This window comes from Ranitomeya variabilis, chromosome 2, assembly GCF_051348905.1.
Source record: "Ranitomeya variabilis isolate aRanVar5 chromosome 2, aRanVar5.hap1, whole genome shotgun sequence".
NCBI lineage: Eukaryota > Metazoa > Chordata > Amphibia > Anura > Dendrobatidae > Ranitomeya > Ranitomeya variabilis.
Window position 1 is genome coordinate 361,029,637 of NC_135233.1, and position 19,216 is coordinate 361,048,852.

Below are 19,216 nucleotides of genomic sequence, written 5' to 3' on the forward strand. Positions count from 1 at the left end.
CGTCAACTAGAATCTAAGTGAAAATCTAACTTTCATGGGCTAAAGGTTAAAGACCTTTGGATTCCTTAGACTTAAATTTAGGATTTACTTTTGAAAATCATTACAATTGCAGTTTTCCAGAATAAAAGGACATTTAAAATGAAATACATATTTGTTGATTATTAAGTAGATATCCATATTGTATGTAATGTTTCTTCCCACTTATTTACAGCCCAAACGTTCATCAAAAGTAACATGATTATTTACTTTATTACACATATGATGATGCCAAGTGGGAGGGTCAGAGTATGCACATCGGTGTGTATATATAGTGGCTCAGCACAGCCTGGTGGTATAGAAGACAATAAGGAAACCATGTTCACCTTCCTCATTTTACTTCTTGGCATCTGCCAGAATCTTGCAGCCAGTTTGGTAAGTTCTATTGGAAATTTGACTATTTGCTATGATTTACGACTCTGTACAATGGACTTTAGAAAGCCTATTATCATTTACTAAATATAAAAAATAAAAAAACTATCCCACAAAAAATAGCAAAGAGAATTAAACTATTTTAGAGAAGTATAGTATAAATTAAATTTTAGCTGAAAACCTAGACACACAGTATATAAAAACCTTTTCAATAAGCAATTATATCCACCCAAGGGACTCTAACTGAAAGTCGGGGGCCCCATATGCATTAGTATATACAAAGTTGTGTCAACCTCATGCCTTTCCTTTTACTTACATTTTTGCAACTCTTGATCAAAGTTCTAGATATTGATAGGTCAGAAGATCTTTATTTTTGTGCAACAGATATGTAATTCATGTTTGCTATCATTATCCATGAGATGGATGGTGAAGCCAGAAGTGACATTCTTCCGAGAGATGCAGATGTGCTCACGAAGCAAAAGAATCTGAAGTTTGAATATGAAGTCTACAATACCGCATTTTTTTTACATTTCATATTTTTTCAATACTGCATATTTCACCTCCATCCTCTACCCAGACAATGGGTACAGCGATGGGGGTGAAATTAATCCCATTCTCTTAAACTATTTTCAAGATGATATGGGAGAAGCTTTTTATCTCCAGTAATCCACCTGATAATTGAAATGATGAAAATTGAACTTATGGGTAAAAGTCAATTATTTTCTTAATATACTGTATTCTCTGTAATAGAGAAACTGAAATTTTAAATTGAGGGAACATTTTTTAAATCTGAAATAGTTGCTAAAACTGGTTAACAATATTAAAAGAAAACAGATGAGTAGGAAGAAATGGGATTGTATATTGCAAAAACATTTTGAACACTATGGAAAATAGCGTAAAAGTCTGATTCAAAGATTTTAACAGAGTCATTATTATAGTGGTTTTACAATTCCATATGAGGTAAAATAAATGGGTATAAATTAATTGGTCAAAAATGGAAGTGTTAATGCTAATTATTATAAGGAAGAAAGTGGTATTATTTATTATGAGGTACATGCCCTCACCATCTCCAGTCTTGACTATTGCAACATCATCCTCTGTGGTCTTCCAAATACCACTCTCACACACTTCCAATCTATCTTTAATTCTTCTGCCTAAATAATCCGCTTCTACACTGACTACTCCTCAGCCCTCTGTCAATCCTTGCGCTGGCTTCCAGTCATCCAATGAATTCAGTTTAATATACTAACTGATATGATATGAGACTTTATTTCACTTGGAAACACGCCCCCGTAACACGCTGACTCGAAACATGCGTTGGCGTAATCTTCTTCACTGCTACCACATTGTATTTCAGGAGAATATGTTTGATATATCTATCTATTACTATTTTTGAGAACCTACTAGACCACTGGTAACTATTCATTATTATCTTTCTGTGATTATCTTTCTCCCTACATTCAGACTGTGTATTTTCATCCTGTATCTCCATTCATATACAGGTTTCTAAAAAAAACACCATAAGAGGAAAGACCTCCACTATTCTAGACAAAAAACACCAGTACACAAGCAGAGATGCTTACCTGTCCAAGGCCTCCAACAATTGCACTAACCAAGGTGCAGCGGACCCAAGTTAAGATGGCAGATACACAGGTGCAATATAACCGATAAGGCAGCCACCCTACAATCAGGAATTGGCCGCTTGGTGCACCTATGCAAACAAATAGTCTATATGTGGCGTGTTCACACAGAAATGCAAAGCAAATGGCTCAAAGCCTATTAGTGACGCCATATAGCGGGCTGACCATAATGCATCCTGTGTGAACAGAGGCCACAGTATACAGAGCCATCTAGGGCCCAGCCACACCCTGAGAAAATATACAGTGCACAGGTGCACCAAGCGGCCAATTCCTGATTGTAGGGTGGCTGCCTTATCGGTATTACTGCACCTGTGTATCTGCCATCTTAACTTGAGTCCGCTGCACTTTGGTTAGTGCAATTGTTGGAGGCCTTGGACAGGTAAGCATCTCTGCCTGTGTACTGGTTTTTTTATATACAGGTTTCTACCTTCACATTTTTTTCATTTACAGACACAGTGTTTATAATTATGTTCTTTTGAGACAGCCATTGTCTTCATATTTTCTAATGTGATTCTCTGCTGTTTGTACCTACCAAAGACACACTGTATTTGGTTATTGCTGCACTTTACACTTCCTGCCCACTAATGTATTGTATACAGAAGTCTCAGTTTCTTCTATGTAATGTATACAGCAGTCTATGTCTCCTATGTGATGTAGACAGCAGTTTCAGTGTCTCTTTTGTGATGTATACACTACTCTCAAGATCTATGTGATGAATACAGCAGTCTCAGTGGCTCCTATGTAATGTATACAGCAATCTCAGTTTCACCTATGTGATGTATATACAACAGTCTCAGTGTCTCCTATGTAATGCATATAGCAGTCTCAATGCATCCTATGTAATGTATACAGTGTTTCATATGTGATGTATACAGTGAGGATAATATGTAATATAAGTTTTAGTTTCTCTTGCCTGTTAGTGCCATGCTGTGGGCTAAAACCCCCCTTCTGTTTGTGTTCCTGAAATGTGTGTGTAGAAGAGGTTTTATTGCTTCTAGCTCTCGAGAGCAAAGGAATTTTTACGATCGGTATAGCTGCATAGACAATGGTACCAGCTGAAACTGGTCTGATCTCTCTTTTAAAACATGAGGCTCTTTGTCCTAATTTTGTTAGATTCTGGGCCACCGATTTGGGCTAGGAAAATAATAAGTACATATTGCTAAAGTCCATCGGTGGATCTATCAGCCACTGTAAGCGCGAGCCTCTAATTTCAACAGGTAAAAAGTACAGATTTCTCCGGAACTGTGTGTCCCAACTAGGACAAATTTGGTCTCATTAGAAAGCCAATTGTAAAATAAGAAGAATGCTGGGTGTGTAATGATTCTGACATGTTTGGGAATGAAAATACAAGACGATAAGTATTAAAGTTAAATTTGGTAACTAAGTCTGAAGAGAGAGGACGGACTAAGAAAACCAGCCCTTTTTAGTGAAGTCACCAGGCTGAGCTATAAGTTTCTGCAAGGCACCCCAGCCTTGAGTCTTACCAGAGGAGCCCTCTGTTATGACCTGGTGGGTACGGAGCGGTACTGAGATGACCTGGTAGGCAAAACCAATCATGAACTCGCTAAGGAGCAGCACTGAAATGACCTGGTGGGTAAAACAAAAATAGGACTAGCTCTGAGGAGGTGGTAACTTTACTGACCGCAATCCCTACTCCTAACACCAACACTAGAAATAGCCGTGGAGCATTCCTATCTCTGCCTAGACGCCTCTGCACAGCCTAAGAACTAGCTACCCCTGAAGATGGAAACGGAAAGCTATCTCGCCTCAGAGAAACCCCCAAAGGAAGATAGCCCCCCACAAATATTGACGGTGAGTGGAGAGGGAAAATGACAAACTCAGAAATGAAACTAGATTTTTTAGCAAGGAGGCCAATACTACCTAAATAGACAGAGATAGAAAAGGCTACTGTGCGGTCAGTATAAAAACTAAAAGTCCACGCAGAGTTTACAAAAATAACCACCACACCGACTCACGGTGTGGAGGGGCAAATCTGCGACCCCAGAGCTTCCAACTAGCCGGAATATTTCATAATGACAAGCTGGACAAAGAGACATAAATTGAACTGAACAGAAGGTCATAAGCAGGGAAACACCCAAAAAGTAGTAGACTTATCTTAAGCTGAAAATGGACTGGCCAACAGAGAACTTCCAGGAAAGGACTGAATCCACAGGAAATACATTGACAGCTGGCATCCACTAAAGCCAAAAGCCCAGTTAAATAACAAGGCCAGGAAACCGATTAGTGAACGCAGCTGCTAAGTTCCACTTGAAACCACCAGAGGGAGCCCAAGAGCAGAACTCCCAAAAATACCATTCGCAACCACAGGATGGAGCCCAAGAACGGAATTCACAACACCCTCACTGCCAGACCTGATGCATTGGGACAATTAGAAGCTCCGCCCACTAGCCTGGTTCTGCCTGCAATGATCTGAACACATGTAAGTGTTGATTTCTCATTTAACCCCTGTTATTTTTATAATTACCTTTGTACATATTTCCAATTGTCTCTTATTGTAACATCCTTGTAATATTTTATAAACACTGCCTTATCTTTCAGAGTAAAATATTTAAAGTACTAGTTCTTTCTTCCTGCTCTAAAACGTACCCTAAGTCTTCTGAAGGGAATTACGCTACTGTTTTGGGTTAGCTTCGGACCCATTTAATCGAAGCTGGTGGCAGCATACCTTGTTCTGTGCCTTTAGGAGACGTTGTAGCGACGGCGGCATTGTTAATTATTGTTCCTGCCTGAGTGGGAGTAGTTATATCGCCTCGCCGCGCGTGCCCAATAGCCAGTACAAAGCAGGCAGCCTTTCTGACGACTAATTACCCTAGGTGCAGGACCTAGTCTGACCTGAGGGTAAGGGGGGCGCCAGAGAGCTGCAAGTTCTCAAGTGGAACTGTAAAGTGGGATATACATAAATCCCTGCAGTTCATGGTATATTGTAGAGCAGTGGGATAACTAAAATAAGCCCCTGCTGTATATCGATAGGTCAATAACCTTGTGTGTGTTTCATCACAGGGTAGCAGTGGAGGGATACCTAAGATAAGCCCCCCTGCACATGTGATAGCCGTCGGTTGGCCTAAGGTCACCCCGATCCGTGACGTAGGGGTGACGGTCACGGTGTGAATCGTGACACAGAGCTTCAGTGTATATTATGTGATATACACAGCAGACCTCCCTGGCTGTTTAAGCTATATAAATGTTATGTGAGCAGTGATGAATTTCCCACTTTAAGGAGACATGCATTCAATTATGTTTGTGTGTTTGGAACATCTTATTGCTGTGAGCCGTTGGTTTAAAAACTTTTGAGTAGCAATATAATCAATACCACTTAACATCGCACCCTTCACCGAACAGAAGCAGTTCCATACATCACATTAGGGATGAGTTAACTGAAAGTTTGACCAAATATTGCAGGCTATGGCCTGTAAATGAGAAAAGTTCTACCGTCCCTACAGAGACTATGTGGTTGCTTTAGGATGAGCTGTTGTGGCATAAGAAACCCATATACTGTCTTTTGCATTGGAACCCACTGCTGTCCGTGATCACCTCTGCAACTAATAATGCAACACAATGCACAAGTAATAACTCTACTGTATATTATATCTAGAACTATGCTCAAATGATCGCACTGTATTATGTCCACCATGCCCAAACAATGGCACTATATTATATCTAGTACTAATACAATACTAAGTCCAATGAAAAACACTATCCTGCAAGACAAGACTGTTTACAGCTTGTTTATCAAGCTGTGGAACGTAGAGTATACACCGAGTTGCATATTGTAACTGTAATAAAAGAAGGATACTTTTTTGGTGAATCCCACTTCATAGAAAAGCAAGGTAGAACATGCTATTCTATATATTAAGAAAAACGGATAGCAATCCATAAACATCAAGGTTTTGTCAAACAACATTTTTGTCTCCCTTTCAATTTCTATTGTGAAATCGATTAAATGTTTCCCAGTTTTGTATATGATGCCATGTAATCATATTTGTCAAATTTGCTGTTTCAAGTGCTCAATAGTTGCATTAGAAAATTTGTATCAGTAGTTAAAATGCTATTGAAGAAACATGCTAGAAAATAATTTTCACAATGAAACATTGACATTGCAATTTTTCAACAGGTTCAAAATTTTAATGGTTCTGTGGATGATCTGGGGGTCTGTCAATGCTCCGTTGGTCTCCCAGATTCTACATTCCCAGCAGATCGTTTGGAAATCCTGAAAATATCCAACCAGAACCTGAGTCTCACCGTCCAGCAGGAAATCACAAAGGTATAGCGAGGATTTTTGGTACATCTACCATTCTCAACCCCTTGTAATAGATGAAGACCAGACATAGGCAAACTGCAGGCCACGGGCCACATCCATTCTTTTGACTGTTCATGTCTGGCCTGCAGATCAGAACAGCCAAAGGTCTGTAAACAATGGCATACCAGTTGCAAGTTAAGGAAGCCTGGGACCAAACAACACTGCGATACCCTACTTGGCATCTCAATATCAGCAATGGAGGAATAGGGAGCCGTTTGGTGCCCAGCTCCACCATTCAGCTTGTGCGTTTGAGTCTCACCACAGCAGGCATGATGGCATCACTAGATCATACCTGCTGCATGGAGTCTTAGTCTGCACAAAGGAAAGACCCAATCAGTTTTTTGGTGAAAAGGGACAAGGTAAGTAGTATTTATGTTTTGGGGGGTTTTTTTTGTTTTTTTTTTCATTGACCATAAATTCTTTTGGAGAGACAAGTGTGGGGACATCATACTGTGCTGGGGTAATGTGAGGGATTTTTTTTTTGGGAGAGATGTGGAGACATCATACTGTGTGTGGGGGGGCTGTGGGGTCATAGTCTTTTAGAGCACTATTGGGGCCATCATACTGTGTGAGGGAGAACTATAAGACATCATAATGTTTGGGGGCCTATGGGAGATGATACCATTTGGGGGTATGTAGTGGCCATCATACTGTGTATGAGAGAGCTGTGGGACATCATAATGTGTGGGGGCTTGTAGGAGATCATACCATTTGAGGGTCTGTGGCGGCCATCATACTGTGTGTGAGCGTGGATGTGGGGGACATAATTCTGTATTAAGAGCTTTGGGAACATCCTACTGTGTAGAAGGAGCTGATGATAAAGGTGCAAGGGCTGAATAACAGGAGCAGTATTATTTATTAACTTTGTAAAAAGCAGTGAATTATATGGGTTTGGTTGGCTGGTATTGTAAGAATACATGCTACAATAAGCGCTATTGAGCATACAGTATATTATTAGTAGCAGTGAGTCAGTATATTTAATACTGCTCAATATTACATGATACAAGTAATAATAACATTAATAATACTGTTATCCTTATTATTATTTAGAATTCAATTCAGTTTATTAGTTCTGCCCTCCACAAGAGTATTCATCGCTCACATGGACTCATGGGAAAATTATTTGTCCTCCCGTGATGTAGACTACTATTGCCAGGTACTAAATTGTAAGATTTGATCATCCTTCCAAAGATGTGGGGTGTTTTCCTTTTTAATTAAAAATGGTCCATAAATAGGGGAGGATCACCTAATCTGGACCTCTCTTTTAGCCAGAATGGCCAGTCATTAACAAAGATAATCTCCATTTCTCAGACAAGGACCACTTATGTAAGACTGATTCTAAAAACATATAGTCCACCATAGGTTTGGAAGTCAGACCAAAAGCAATCAGCTCATCATACACCCATTATTAATCTATTAAATCGGTGCTAAAATGAGACAATCAGTTTAAATAAATATATCCCTATTGTTCACCATTATGGAGACATTGGCACCAGAGATAAAGTGAGACATAAAATTCTACAGGAATACAATTATTTTTAAATTCATAGAGTTTCTCCATTTCACCTATGGTACACCTAAAATCTAGCCCTACATAGCTTTCCAGTGACGCTATTTTTGATTGACCGATTTAATCCATAGTTTTCATTTCTTTCATTTTCATAAAATGTTCCTACTTTAGGATTTCACTTTTGACTAAATCCATAAACTTAAACCAGAGAGTAACTTTGCTCCCAATGAGTATACATGAAACAATGTCATATTATTCTCCCAGATCCACCACTATGAGAGTACACTGATTATGTACATGGAGCGGCTGGTAAACCTGACTGAACGTGTGGAGGTGATGGAGATTGGAGGTCTATCATACTCTAAGCTGGACTTTGAGCTGGTGAAATTGGAGATTAAAGAAATGGAAGCTCTGATACTGCAACTTAAAACGTCTATGAATGGTTCTAATGCTCTAGTAGAAGCTCTGTACCTGGAGGTAAGAAATGTGGATGGGAGCAAGAACATGACTAGAAACTCTTAGACCATACTGTGAAATCTGTAACATGGACCACATCTACCATGTGCCAGTAGACACTACACCAACTCATATGTTTATGTGATTCAGATTACGGCTGGTGAGATCAGAAGAAATGCACAGACATGTGATTTCCAGTAATCTCCACTGATTTCCTAGAGTATTCATATATTTATACCCTTCATGAATATTTGAATTCCATACATAAAGTTAGCCATTTCACACGATAGCAAATAGCAGAATTCATAGCTGTGTAAAAATGAAAAGACAATATCTGTATCCTCACAATTTATTCATCCCATTCATAAGATTTTTTGTTCTAGTCCTCTTGTGATAGCTACCACTTCCTAAATATGAGATTTGGTAGGCCTGAAGACATTAACTAGTTCATTACTCTAACATATTCCCTACTTTTATTCATGTCTGTCAAATGACTCTATCTCTTCCTGATAAATGAAGGTGGCTATCCCACCCATTTTATCACATAGTACAAGCATAAAGCTTTTCAATATAGGGAATAAACCATCCAGGGTTGGGTTCAGTCGTTGACATCCCAAGGATTTGTTAGGCCACAGCTGTGACATTTGTTGGTCAAATGAGGTTGTGGTTTCCAGGCAATGCTGGTCTGTGGAGCATGATGCATGAGGAGAGGAGTGTTTTAGCCATTTTCTGAAATAGAGAATATAGTATTAGGTCTTTGAAAGCAGTCAGCCATCTTGCACAAGCAGGCACACAGATCATTCCAAAGTATATCACTGCATATATAATTAATCCTTTAGCAAGCTCTTTTATTACCATTTGTAATGGAGCGCCCCCACGTATAGGGCAATGGGGTACTCGGTACTGGGTCCTTCGGTTCAGGGGATGTCACAGTGGCCTGACCCAGTCCGTGGCCCTTTGAGGGGTGTCCAATAAAGGGAGAGTTTGTATAATGATCGTGACGCCACCTGTGGAATTCGGTCAGGGTGACCGACGCTGCTTAGGGGTCCGCTGGTTTGATGTTATGGCAGCTAGATGGTATACCTTCCCACAGGTGAAGTGTATCCCCAGGGCTTCCCAGAAGTATAGATGGTGATGGTGAGTGATGTGAGGCGCAGTGAATAACGAGGACACAAGGTTTCAGTCTCTTTACCTTGTTTACTGAAGACTTCAGCATCCACAGTCCAGGGTACGGACCACAGGGCAGGCAGAGTCCGGCCGGTCTGAAGGCAAATCCAGAGTCCCCTTATCCAGGTGGAAATCAGTAGCCTTCCTACTAGCGCCTGTGTGTTGTAGTACCTCCCTGCTGAGCACCACGGGATAGTCCTTACAACTTTCGTGGATGTTCTAGATGTCTTCCTCTCTGTCCCCCAGATGGTATGGATAGGACAAACCCATATGACTGATGGCCTGAGGCTTGTTGATAGGGACCCTAGAGACGCCCTGACCCCCACAATTTGCCACCGTGTCTTTTTAGGTATTAAGGTCGGGCAGCCAACTTAGAATTGACTGTCCTGCCGGTCTCTGAAGTAATGCGTAGAGTCAATTACTCCCTCGGTGTTCCGGCCACCGGCTACGCGCCTCAGAAGGAGGCAGCCTTTACAGGGCAGAACTCCTCCTGGTGTTTTCTCCTTGTGCTGTGACTTCGTTTCTCACCCTCTACAACACAGTTCTCTTCGTGTCCTTTCTTAGGATGCTGCCACATGTGGGGCAGTCGCAGCTCCGTAGCTTTTTATCCCACTAGGCCTCTGTCAGGATCCCACCCCTGACAGGGACCCTCTGTCTGCAGCTCAGATGTTCCTCCTTCCCCCCCGTCTGCCTGACAGGTACTCTCTGGGTCAAACCCAGGCAGCGTCTGACTCACTTTCTATCCAAACCACCAGTTTTACCCTTCTGTGAGGAGTGCCCTACTAGATAGGAGCGTAGCTCCCCCTGGTGGATTGGAGTGTGAAGTGTGGTGTATGGTTTGTGATACCTGGAAAGATGAATGCCTTTATTACCTTCAAACATAATATCACTCCCCCTGGTGGAAGAATAATATTACTGCAGCAACCAGGACTCTGGGGCGCTGCAGTAATGTTCCTGAAAAGCAATCATCTAGGCATTTAAACCAGTTGGCTGGATTTAGCCTGGATAGCCAACTGGGCTATTCAAGATTCCAATCTTCTTGTGAGTTTGTCTTTCTGAACTTTATATGATTTTTTTACCTGCAGAACCCAAAATTGGCCAAATGGGTCAATATAGGGGCACTGGTTATTCATCATCTGTCCTGCAAGAGTAAAAAATATATTGAAAATCTCTAATACATAATCAGTAACATAAAAAAATTCCAAAAGTTTCTATATTGCATTCTTAACAGCTAAATCTACAATTGTGAATGCTAACTCAAATTTTTGTTCCCGTGGTACATGGACTAGGGTCTGGGCCTTAGGTTTCCCTGCCTCTTGTTTCACTAACATGTGTATTTATATGTTCCCATGATACAAGCCTTTATTTCCAGACCCAGTTATTCCAAGCTCATTCATTATATGGTGAAAAAGTAAATACATTTTTTCTTTTGTTAAAGAGTTTGTCCACTACTTTTACGTGTATCTGCAGAATCCCGCCACGGCCACTATACAATTGATGAAGTTGTGCTGTTTCTTTCCACAACTGATAATATTCATCCACCACCCGCTCTGGCAACAGCTCATTGGTGGGGATGTCGGGTATTGCCATTCCACTGATCTGATATTGATAGGAGGAAACCAATATGGCTAAATAGAGCTGTAAGGGGTGCAATAAGTGACAAAAAGAAAGCATTTAGAGAATTAAAGGAAGTAGGTAGTGATGAGGCATTAAATAAATACAAAAAATTAAATAAATTCTGTAAAAAGCAAATCAAGGCAGCAAAGATTGAGAGAGATAGAGAGACTCATTGCTAGAGAGAGCAAAAATAACCCCAAAATATTCTTTTACTACGTAAATAGTAGGAAACTAAAAAATGATAGTGTTGGCCCCCTTAAAAATAGTCTGGGTAAAATGGTGGATGAGGATGAGGAAAAAGCCAATATGCTAAATGACTTTTTTTCATTAGTATTTACAAAAGAAAATCCCATGGCAGACAATATGATCAGTGATAACAAAAATTCCCCATTAAGTGTCACCTTCTTAACCCAGCAGGAAGTACGGCGGCGTCTAAAAATCACTAAAATTGACAAATCTCTGGGCCCGGATGGGATACACCCCCGAGTACTGCAGGAATTAAGTACAGTCATTGATAGACCATTATTTTTAATCTTTAAAGAGTCCATAATAACAAGGTCTGTACCACAGGACTGGCGTATAGCAAATGTGGTGCCAATATTCAAAAAGGGGACAAAAACTGAACTCGGTAATTATAGGACAGTAAGCTTAACCTCTACTGGGGGTAAAATCCTGGAGGGCATTCTAAGGGATGCTATACTGGAGTATCTGAAGAGGAATAACCTCATGACCCAATATCAACATGGGTTTACTAGGGACCGTTCCTGTCAGACTAATCTGATCAATTTCTATGAAGAGGTAAGTTCCGGACTGGACCAAGGGAACCCAGTGGACGTAGTGTATATGGACTTTTCAAAAGCTTTTGATACGGTGCCACACAAAAGGTTGATACATTAAATGAGAATAATGGGGATAGGGGAAAATATGTGTAAGTGGGTTGAGAGCTGGCTCAGGGATAGGAAACAAAGGGTGGTTATTAATGGAGCACACTCGGACTGGGTCGCGGTTAGCAGTGGGGTACCACAGGGGTCAGTATTGGGCCCTCTTCTTTTCAGCATATTTATTAATGACCTTGTAGGGGCATACAGAGTAGAATTTCAATATTTGCAGATGACACTAAACTCTGCAGGGTAATCAATACAGAGGAGGGCAATTTTATATTACAGGATGATTTATGTAAGGTCATGCACTTGGGTAGAAGTAATAAGATGTATAACTATGTGCTTAATTCTAAAACTCTGGGCAAAACCGTCAATGAAAAAGACCTGGGAGTATGGATGGATGACAAACTCACATTTAGTGGCCAGTGTCAGGCAGCTGCTACAAAGGCAAATAAAATAATGGGATGCATTAAAAGAGGCATAGATGCTCATGAGGAGAACATTACTTTACCTCTATACAAGTCACTAGTTCGACCACACTTAGAATACTGTGCACAGTTCTGGTCTCCGGTGTATAAGAAAGACATAGCTGAACTGGAGCGGGTGCAGAGAAGAGCGACCAAGGTTATTAGAGGACTGTGGGGTCTGCCATACCAAGATAGGTTATTACACTTGGGGCTATTTAGTTTGGAATAACGAAGGCTAAGGGGTGATCTTATGTTAATGTATAAATATATGAGGGGACAGTACAAAGACCTTTCTGATGATCTTTTTAATCATAGACCTGAGACAGGGACAAGGGGGCATCCTCTACGTTTGGAGGAAAGAAGGTTTAAGCATAATAACAGACGCGGATTCTTTACTTTGAGAGCAGTGAGACTATGGAACTCTCTGCCGTATGATGTTGTAATGAGTGATTCATTACTTAAATTTAAGAGGGGACTGGATGCCTTTCTTGAAAAGTATAATGTTACAGGGTATATACACTAGATTCCTTGATAGGGTGTTGATCCAGGGAACTAGTCTGATTGCCGTATGTGGAGTCGGGAAGGAATTTTTTTCCCCAATGTGGAGCTTCCTCTTTGCCACATGGGTTTTTTTGCCTTCCCCTGGATCAACATGTTAGGGCATGTTAGGTTAGGCTATGGGTTGGACTAGATGGACTTAAAGTCTTCCTTCAACCTTAATAACTATGTTACTATGTTACTTAACCCAATGAAAGGTCATCAGTATAAAAATAGTGCACAACCCTTTTAAAGATCTGATTGCTCTGATCACATAGGAAACCTCTTTGTCATTTGATGATGCACCTTGCACTTGTAATGAGACAAGCACTTTTGTGATTCATATGACAAGGCATGATTCTTATCCTATTGAAGCAATCTATAACGTTTACGCATCCTAAGTGGGCTTAGTGGCAAAAGCAGAGTTGTCACCATTGCTACAAAACAATAGAGGCAATGATAAGTGCTACAGTTCTATTAATTGCCTTACTTGGCAAAATTGTACTGTTTTGCTGCCATTTTGCAAAAAAAATGTCATTTTGCCATGATTTTGTGGTAATTTGACAATAAACTATTTTTTGACTACATCATACCCTTTCACAGGGAAAGTTACTCTGACATTTGTAATTCATTTGAATATCTGGTTTGGAACTTTTGTCTAAATTATTATTAGTTAGAAAATATCTTTGCAATATCTGAAGTTCATTTGTCAACAAGATGACTTCTTGACATGATCGTATGTTTAAGTGTAATGAGTTATCTGTTGCAGATACATAACATCTCCGTCATGGTAAACCAGCTGGAAGTCTATGACAAGAACAATGTTCTGGCAATTAGAAGAGAAATTGCAGCCTTACAAAAGAGGTTGGAGGATTGTGAAAAGAACCAAACAAGACTAAATCCTAACCCTCTACTTGCTCCAGTGAATTATGGTGAGTCAGAAAATCCTTAGTCAAAATATCAAAAGGGTAAAATGTTAGAAAAGCTTAAGTTTCTTTACAGCAGTGCTTAATCACATGCAATATTTTACCTTAAAGCTTACCCCAATTTTGTGGTAGTTGCTCAAGGAGACTCTACAAAGCCCCAAATTTAGCACATAATCATGCAGGCTAATATCAACTCACTCCCTGTCAACTGAGGAGGCCCACTGGGTTTGTAGCCCCCATGTCTTTTTGGCTAACTGTACTTTGTCAAGCCCAAGGTTTGGATAGACATTGGATCTAACTCTCTCACCAAAGAGACCCCTTACACCTAGAGCTGGGTTTTCTAGTTACACCAAGTTAAGCTCATTTGTTGTATCGTGAAAAGTAAATAAACTTTAAAAAAAAATGTAAGGATCACTAATTTCTTCTATTATATGGGAACCGTCTTGGTCTTGGTCATGTGACTCAGCTTGCACTTGTCAGGAGGCAAGCACTTGTGTGATTCACATGATCAGGGCTGACTTTTATCCTCTGGAAACAATCTACAAAATTTCCCATGTAATTATTTTACTGGTATCTAAAGTAGTATCTCAATCATTATGAGATAGCAGAAGAGCAGGACAGAACATCTACTCTTGTACTGTAGAGAGGAGATATTACTGTAGACATTCTATACATGATAGCCCTAGTAAAGGAAACAATTAGGGAATCCAGACTTTAGAAGAAAAGACCAGAAATCAAATGGTCACTTTGAAAAGTCTCTTCTATTTCATAGTGGACACTATATTGCCTACCGAAAAGACAGTTATGTCCAACAATGCTAAGCGCATTAGGCCTAAAGGAAACTAGACAATACCAAACAAGAGAGGCCTAAAAGTAACCAATTACTAATGATCCTCATTCACCCTGGTTATGCTTTAGAGTTTTTGCACAGGTATGATGCACCGCTTGTAGTGTCATATCAATGATGACCCAATGCTGCAATGGCTGCAAAATCAAAATATGCCTCTGAACTTTTCAGATAATTCAGATTTTCATTTTTGAAATATCTGCATGCAAATAATCTGCTTTCCAATGCGAAAAAAACACATTACAACCTATTGGATGTACTGACTTAATGATTCAATATACTAATATTTAACAAGCCTTGTAATGTTACCAGAGATGTATGCAAGGCTTGTTAAATTGTTGAACGTTGACTTACATTGGGTTCGTTTTGCTGAATAAAACTATAACAAAATGTGAAAATATAATATTTCTGGACTAAAATAAGTAATGAAGAAAGACAAGACTCCAGCTAGCATAGTAACCTAAGGAATTATGAAGTAACGACATCCATATAATGAATAAAAAATACATTAAAAACATGGTGTAAAGTCTCCACTCACTTGGCAGCGCTTGAGGTATACATGGAAAGCAATTTCTTAGAGAACAGTCCGGCAGCTGTATTCAAGCCTCATAAACCATGCAGTAAATAAATCATAAAATGGTCCTTGGGCGTAAGGAAAAGCAAAAATTGTTCAAGTACATTGGCTCAAACGTGGTCCGAGTTCTTAATATATTTTCAGTAAAAAATAATATTTTATTCATTGTCTGGAGGTTGTGACTTAATATTTCCTTGGGTTACAATGTCACTAAATGTGTAAAAATCTAAAGAGGTCTGAAGAATGTTGCAGTTTTCAACATTTTATTCATGGATTTTTGTTATATGAAAATTTTCCATGCAATTCTGTTCCAATTTGCAGGCAAATGTGACCATGGAGGAATAGTGAATATCAGCAAACCTTCTGTAGTACAACTGAACTGGCTAGGATTCAACAACAAATATGGAGGTTGGGGAAGTGACTCATTTCTTGGTGTGGACGAAGGTATCCAATTTGTGGCACCTCTCAATGCAGACAGCAGGAGAATGGACACCCTATGATTCTACAACACCTTCAATGATCTTTTGATCTACAAACATAAAGTAGAAAAAGTCCTTCCAGTAAGGTATGATTACAGTAAATGTGGACAAGGAGGTGGGATGATCATGTACAACAAATCATTGTACTATAACTGCTATGACACCCAGAATCTCTGCAAACTGAACCTACAGACCAATGCTGTGGAGCGCAAGGCTCTCACTAATGCTGCCTACAACAATAGGTTTTCATATTCATCCTCTGCTTGGCAGGACATAGACTTGGCAGGTGATGAGGACGGGCTCTGGGTCATTTATGCAACTGAAGCCGATGGTGGTAACATTCTCATTGGTAAACTTAATTCCACCAATCTTGAGTTGATGCAGACATGGTCCACTACCCAGTACAAACGTGGTGTCACCAATGCTTTCATGACGTGTGGTGCCTTATATGCCACCAGAACCCTCAGTACAAAGCAAGAGGAGATCTACTACATGTACGACACTAAAACCAACAAAGAAGCCTACCTGAGCATAACATTCGATAAGATGATGGAGAACATGCACAGTCTTTCCTACAACCCCAACAATCACAAGCTCTACATGCTCAATGATGGTTATCTTGTTAATTATGATCTTACTTTCAAGGAGCTTAAATAATGAGATTCTCAAATTTCAATATTTAAAAATTATCAAAAATAATCCATAATCAAAAGTCTTAAGATCTGTTGATGATTCATACTTAAAAAGGTTGTCTGAAAAGTCTGCTTTTTTTACAGAAATAGTACCAATACTGTTAACAAGCTGTGTCTGGATAGGCTATTGATCCCTAGTCACAGCTTTTCTGGGAAAACCAGACTCTATTAATAATATTGATATGCCAAAGACCTTATTGATATGTTATTGATAGATTTACCGGTGTTCTTTTATCTAAATCAGAGTTTAGATGTTATAAGTTGAAAAATGGAGAATTCTAAAAATGTTGTATTTGATACATGTTTATTGATTTAATTTCATACCAATAAAGCTGAATGACATTTCAATCTGTTTAGTCAAATAAATTATATTTTTTTCATTCATATGAACTAAAAATAATAATTAGATCAAGTGAGTAATTGAAAAACTGATACTTGGGAATGATCATATGAACAGATAAAGAAGTATAGTAGTTTGAAGCAGGTCCAATTCTGTAAACTTAAAAGCAATCCACTATTTCTGCCATTTTTTTTTAGCTAAAATGTCATAACTCCTTCTCACCAGTTTTGGTGTTCATGGCCAAGACCCATTTTACAAGTCTGATGTAAGTCACTTTATTTGGTAATCATTTTGGAGTGTTTCTCCATATCCCAGTGATTCTGAGTTTGTTTTTACTTTAGGCTAGTGAGTGACAAATGTAGTCATACCACACAAAATAATTCTTAACTAACATTTACCATATGTTTACTTTGCTTGTGCATCATTTTCAAATGTCCTTTTATTTTTTTTAGAATGTCAAAAAACTTTAAAGATTTAGCAGTAAGTTTTTTTTATTTTCAAGGAAATTTCAAAAACCTATTTTTGTTTGCGGCTAATTCACTTTTGAAGTGACTTTAATCAGCCTATGTACTGTATTAATAAATCCCAAAACGTGATGCCATTTCAAAAACTAAATTACCCAAAATGTTCAAAACCACATTCAGGAACATTGTTAATCACTCAGATGTCTCACAGTAATTAACACAATGTTCAATGAAACCATGAATAATTACACTTTTTCGAATTGGAGCTAAATCAACTTTTAATTTGATTTAGCCCAAAACTTTTCAATTCACTATGGATAAAAAGAGAAATCAGACCCACAATCCATTATGCTATTTCTCCCAAATGCAAATAAATATTATATATGGTCAGAAACTACTATTTGGTCACATGACTAGGGTTGCAAAGGAAGTCACAGACCTAGTTGATCTTTGGACAAAAAATTTGGCTGGAATGGACTGACACCATTTACAGAGATGTAAGTAAAAAAAAACAGTTGGGAAAGTAAAAAAAAATGCAAGGACACAGCACTATTTTTAAATTCAATCACTTATATTCTTTATGTTAATGAACACAAGCTTATATAAACCTAAAGAAAAAGAAGATGCCAATAAAATGTCTCTAGAGCACATAATTTTCATTAATATAAAAAATATATAAATAAATGAGTAACTTGCTGAAAGTCTAAAGAGACACCACTGGATGACAATATAACATAATATGATGCAAGAGATACTGTACCTATTCTCTATATAAAGGTGTCCAGGAAAACATTTATAGGACACGTGTTTTAAACTACTATTCTAAGGGGCAAGCAACAGTAAATTGCACAGAAAACTCAGTAATGATTAAAGACCATTTAAGCTTACATAGTGTAAATTCAATACCCTGCAATTGTGTAGCCCTTGACAACGTACGTTTCACCCAGCTTCATCAGGGGGTGTGAACTCAAACTTGTATGACAGATGATAAAGCATATATATATGTACTTATGTTACACAAGTTTCCAGTGCATACAGACAAGCAATGTCCTTTTCCAAATGCAGGTGTGTAGGGCTTCATGGAAACGCTTGTTGATGCATGGGAAAAGCTGGTATGAGATCATACTTGCAACTTTTTGTGGGCATTCACTCTTTACAAGCTTGCATTACATATATACTTGTAAACCAAGTGAGAAAAAACTCGTGTCTTCATAAAAAACGTATTTATTTAGTCCAGATTTAAAAGCAGCAATGATAGTCACAATTGGCACAGAAAAAACTATATGGCAGTAGGGTAACACATACAAGCCTCCAGAGAACGCATGTCTGACATATACTGTATGGTCCTTTGTCCAAGCCTTACTTGTCGTGAGTGCTGGCTTTTTCACTTGCTTTTCACTTGGAGTACTTCTGCTGAGCATCGGACAGGTGAGCTGATTGCTCTTTTATCTTACATATATACCGTACTTGCCGCTAGCGAGACCAGTCCAAAGGAGGAAGATATAATTCACATATTTAACCCACGTTTTAATTTTTATTTAATGATACAGATAACTTCATCATCATACAATTTATTAGTATAGAGACTCTTGATGTCAAGAGTAGCCAACAAGGCGAAATCCCTGATATCAACAGTATCCACTTTAATGAGAAATTGATTAGCGTAGGACAAACAATGACTAATGAAACAATTTGATTCCATTTTATATCACTCTCTTCAACCAAGGTGTAGCAGACAATTTAGATCGAGGCACCTTGAGTTCCACCCATTTTACTAACTACTGTAAATGTTAGTATAGTCCATGCTGATTGGACCAGAGTACTGCAAACCTTCTACTACCTCTGGCAATTCTAGCACCTCTTCTGCTAACAAACCCTCTTCAGGCTGTGTGC

The 19,216-nt window shown here is 38.9% G+C and overlaps 1 pseudogene across 1 annotated transcript; it reads left to right on the plus strand.

Moving 5' to 3' along the window:
• Window positions 1–354: 354 nt before the first annotated feature.
• LOC143803763 (olfactomedin-4-like) lies at window positions 355–16,484 on the plus strand (annotated as a pseudogene). Its single transcript, XR_013220958.1, has 5 exons — window positions 355–411; window positions 6,181–6,330; window positions 8,141–8,353; window positions 13,771–13,933; window positions 15,670–16,484. The product of XR_013220958.1 is annotated as an olfactomedin-4-like (transcript).
• The last annotated feature ends 2,732 nt before the right edge of the window (window positions 16,485–19,216 follow it).